The sequence below is a fragment of the Myotis davidii genome, unplaced genomic scaffold (genome assembly GCF_000327345.1).
Source record: "Myotis davidii unplaced genomic scaffold, ASM32734v1 scaffold162, whole genome shotgun sequence".
Taxonomy (NCBI): domain Eukaryota; kingdom Metazoa; phylum Chordata; class Mammalia; order Chiroptera; family Vespertilionidae; genus Myotis; species Myotis davidii.
In genome coordinates, this window is record NW_006300036.1 from 5,117,021 (window position 1) to 5,122,140 (window position 5,120).

General features: G+C 48.9%; 1 long non-coding RNA gene across 1 annotated transcript; it reads right to left on the bottom strand.

The window, feature by feature from the left end:
• Window positions 1-2,977: 2,977 nt before the first annotated feature.
• LOC107185060 lies at window positions 2,978-4,836 on the bottom strand. Its single transcript, XR_001515976.1, has 2 exons — window positions 4,699-4,836; window positions 2,978-4,389 (listed from the first exon to the last, which is right to left on the bottom strand). It is a non-coding gene; the product is annotated as an uncharacterized LOC107185060 (long non-coding RNA).
• Between the last annotated feature and the right edge of the window lie 284 nt (window positions 4,837-5,120).

Consider the following 5,120-nt stretch of genomic DNA (forward strand, 5'->3'; position numbering starts at 1 on the left):
CTTACACAGTGCAATGACACACAGTGAACTCAATATATCTGTGCTTCAGAGAGGAAAAATAATGTGTCCTCAGATAGCTATGTAACTGTATTCATAGTTGGAAAAAACAGGTTCAAAGCATGTCCAACCAACAAGGCACACTCAGACTGATGACCATCAAGTGACATAGAAAACCTTATCTCAGTGACAAATGCAGTTCTCAACAGGCCTAGTAGGGACTGCCAGGTCAGTGTAGCTTGTGAAATGTCAGAAGGACCTCAAAGATCTGATATCTTCCCTATCAGACTGCCAAGGTGCCAAAAAGTCCACTATGTAAACTTATTTGCGTTCAGACCTTTTCTGTTAAAATAGAACATACCTCCCTCTCCCCTCCTCCAAAACCCAGTCTATTAGGCAATTCTCAGAGGTTAGCACAGCTTCAGTTAACATATCAACTGTTTTTCTATCTGATGCATTTATCCTGGAGTATCTGGGTATGCTGTGATAGAGTTAAATAAAGGTAAAAGTTCCAGTAGAAGGGACAAGCCTGGATGTCTGAAGCAAGAGATGGGTAGGCAGTATGCACAGTGGTTAAGTGCAAGGCCCACTGGAACCAAGATGCCTTGGTTCAGGTCTGCTACCTGCTAGGTGAGTGCCTGGTAGCTAGTTACTTACCTACATGTCTTCATTTACAATAGGAAAAGATATTGATTGACAGGAGGCTCTGCCTCAGTGGGGCATTGGAGAATTAAATACACAGTAGGCGTTCCAAACGGTGTCTGACATAGAGTGAGCCATATGCGTGTTTGCTTCTGTCATGAGGAGAGGTTGACATGAGATTTAGCCCTAAAGGGGCTGCTCCAGTGTTACTACCTGCTGTCGTTCTAGAGAGGATGAGCAGCTTGCAGAAGGCTACAAAGACCAGAGTCTGGCAGAGCTAGGGCTTCCTATCTAGAGTCTCCCGCCCCCACGCCTTCCAAAGGAACTTACTCATGAGGAAGAGAGGAGGAAGGTAGGGGAGACCAAGAGAAACCAAGAGCCAGCAACAGCGTCTCTCCCTTCCAGGGATAGTGGGACCAGAGCCTTAGGAACTTCTCCAAAGAGGCAATTCAAGCAAACAAGTTTTATTGATTATCATAAAAGAAGTCCAATAAATTTGAGTTAGGTAAAAGGAAGAACTTGTCATTCAGAATGGATTTACTGTGGTGTATCTGAATTAGAGCTGCAATATATTCAAAACATGGTTTGAAGCAGGTACAGGCTTCTCTCTTGCTTTGACCAACTCAAAATTCAAAAAATGATTTTGGTATTGTCAATATAAGAGACAGGAATAATGCTGTGTACATTATTCATAAGATCTAGCCTTCTTTATACTTTCTTGTGATAGCTCTGAGGCTGGTTAGTGAGTGTGTACTGCTTCTGTCCTAAAGGAGTATAAATTGCTTCTGATACCCCATCTGCTACCCCCTATCTGTTGAGATGCACATTGACACCCTTTACCAAGTGCTTCAGGTTGTTTGTAGGATATGTTTTAGTGAAGATACTGCTTTCATTAAAGACCCCGCCATCCCTCCACTGAGCGGGGGTGCGGGGGTTGGAGGGGTGTGGAGAGAAAAAGCGAGGCGCGGGCGGCGCCTTCAAGTGGCCTTCGGCAGTCACCCTAAGGCAGCGGTTCTCAACCTGTGGGTCGTGACCCCTTCGGAGGTCCAACAGCCCTTTCACAGGGGTCGCCTAAGACCATTGGAAAACATATAATTACATATTGTTTTGTGATTAATCACTATGCTTTCATTATGTTCAATCTGTAACAATGAAAATACATCCTGCATATCAGATATTTACATTACGACTCATAACAGTAGTAAAATTACGGTTATGAAGTAGCAGCGACAATAATAATATGGTTGGGGGTCACCACAGCATGAGGAACTGTATTAAAGGGTCCCCGCATTAGGAAGGTTGAGAACCAGGGCCCGAAGGTGTCCTGCTCTTGGAGGCTGTGAGGCCGGGTGTGCAGGTGAGTCCCAGGTGGCCCCAGGCAGTGGTTCCCGGTGTGTGGCTCCCCGCACCAGCCGCCATCAGGGCCTAGGGACTCGTTACAGAGGGAACTCAGAAGAAGTCCGGGGATGGGGCCCAGCAATCACTCTTTTAACCCCCTCTCCAGGGGAGTCTCAGATGCATACCTTTGAAAACCACTGGTGCAGGGCTAGGACACCGGAGGCACCAGGTTTAAGGTGATTATTATTCTCAATCGCCGCCAGACAGTGAACCCTTCTTTGGGTGACCTAAAATTCTCTGGCAGCTGGGGTGCCAGGAGCTGCGGAATGCAAGCAGCTCCTTCTCCGAGCTTGGTGGCCCAAGAGCACAAGGCGGCCCCTTATTCCGGGGGGGGGAGGGGGGCACCCCTCTGGGGAGGGGCGGAGGAATAGAGCCAAAGAGCCCTGCAGCGTTAGCACCGTTGCAACACCTAACAAGCATTTGTACACGTCCCCTCCCTTCGGTCAACGCGAACCGATCTGCAGAGGCAGCGAGAAGGCGACCGGGCGTCTGGGGTGTCTGGATGGTCTTGAGCAGGACCCGGGGAGCTGCTGTTCCTCTCGCCTGGCGCCGTGGTTTACTAGCGACGCACCGGGACATAGTCCATGGGAAGGCTGGGCACCTAGGTTACTCGGGTCGCTCAGCTCCTCCACCTCCCGGTGGAGGTGTTTGTTACCGCTCCCCAAACCCCCTCCCACAACACATGTCCTGCTTTACATAGGCAGGGGACTGTAAGGTGAGCTGAGTGTCTCCTCTGATGGAACATCCTCCTCCAAGATCCCCTAGTTAAAGAGGAAACAAACACACACACCCGCGTTAGAAAACTTGAATCTGATTTTTAAAGGAACCCCTGGAATGGTGCGTGCTTGAATGCAAAGCTCCCGCAAAGCAGCACGCTGAATCTCTTTGCCCGGCCCCCACCCCCTCTTCGATAAAGGAACAAGGTATAGGCACAGGCCAGTTGGATCACCCACTGAAATTTTATTTTAAATCATGACAGACAGATTGCGTGGAAAACAAGGAATTCCAAAGAATTTCCTGCTCTGGGAACAGAAGTTAAGTCTATATTTAACAACATCTGAAGCTGTCAAGAATGCTTTGTGGTTGGATAACAGGCAGAAAAATGTTAAAAACGCAGGCTACTGCTATACCCAAATATGGAAATATTGTTACGTCTGGTGTCTGATTCACCATCTGGAAATACTTACAACCATGAAGTCAAATAGAAAAGACACCACAACAGAAGCCAGGGACACTCCTCTGCATCCATTCTCTTTTCCACCACCTCCTCCACCCTGTACCGCCCCTACTCACTCTGGTCCCAGTCACTTCATTAAGAAGGAAACAGCAATAAAACTCTAACACGGGAAAAAACATTTTTCTAAACAATAATTGATGGATTGACCTGGGTACAATGCCGGGCCCAGACTTTCCTCACTTTAGTTGCATAACACCTGACAATGTATTGTCCTGAAGAGACACGCCCCTCCAAAAAGCCTTAGAGATCAGCTTCCCCTAGGAAAAGCCTCTCAGACTTATGAGAAGGCACTTCTGAATGAATGAAACTTAACTCCTCCCTGGTATTCTCCTCATTGGAGGTTGTTTTCATTGCAATAGCTTCACATGTGCGTTTCAGTCACAGAAAAGTCAACACTGAAAAAAAGGCCTTCTTCAGCCAGACGGTTGAATTCCATTCAACATGAAAAAGGACAAAAGAGCAAAAGAGACAGGCAGCTCTACTAAAGCGCATATAAAGGGGAGACTGACATAATTTTTTGTGCATGTTTTTATTAAAATTGCACAGGGAGGTATTTTAGAAACTTTGAGGGAAAGTTTATCCATCACACTAACGATGTGGACGCTGCTAAAGTAATTGCTTGGCAGGCGGGTCTTCTGCTGAGTGCGTTGCAGGTAAATCGGGTCTTTAAATCTGCTAACCTTTTTATAGCAGAGTATCACACCCTAAACTCTTATTTCTCTGCGCTTGGAGAGAAAGGCATTGCAATTCCCTTGCAATGCGAGGTTTCTAAGTGGTTCCAAGGAAAGGAATTAAAAATCCCGCAAGACTTTCGGCTTTTAAGGAGTCTGCTTTTTCCAGAGACCCATTGGGCGCAACGGTGGTGGAATCTGGTTTGGCCTTCCAGCATATACAGGTGATGATCTCCGTATAAATCACTCCACGGTGGTCCCCTCCACTTGGGCTTGGCCGGCTGCTCAGTGCGCATCGCCACCCGCCCGCCGAGGGAGGCTGGAAGCGCCGGCCCCGGCTCCCGCATCCGCGAGGAAGTGTCAGCCAGCCGCCCGGAAAACTCCCAGCCTTCATTTCCTCTCGGACTGCAACCCCAGGCAGTGGGCTGGAACTAAAGTGGGAACCTCCAAAAACAAACAAGTACGACATACCGAAAAAGGGAGGGCAAGGGGGGCGGAAGAGGGAAGACCTCTGCTTGGAACCTTGCCAGACGTGGGAGAAGTTGATTCCCACCCCACCCCCACCTTCTCATTCATAAATGACACTGCGGGTATTAATTTGCAGCACACTTAACTTTGCTAATAAACACCATGCCAAAGCTTAGGGACTTTACCCGAGCATGTCGCCTCTACGAAGTCCACAAGTAGATGCCGGGCTCAGAGATACACCCCCCTCCCCCCTCGGCCTCTCTCAATAGATAACTTGACTCTCACCTTCGCTGTAAACAAGCAAACAGCTCACCGCCTTCCCGGGTGAGGGTTTCCAGGGCTGCCCGGTCAACTCGGCATCACCAAACAACACGACTTTTGTTCCTCCCTCTCAGGTCCTCCTACCCTCCCAGTCCAGACAAAGTTCTGAACTCTGCCCCCCACTCCCACCCCCAACCCCCACTCCCCATCCTTCCACCATCATCACGCCCAAAAGAGCCCTCCCCTATACCAGTCGTTATTTAAAGTGGAAAAACGGAAGATTGTTTTCTTGGGTCCCGGACCAAAAAAAAAAAAAAAGGCGCAACGGAGCCAGGGGAGGCGCTTGGCAGCAGCCCGCGCCAGCGAGCATTCCTGAGATGTTTGAGAATTCTGGAAGGCACAGACAGAGCCGACGTCACTGCAACACGCGGCGCCGCCGCCGGCCC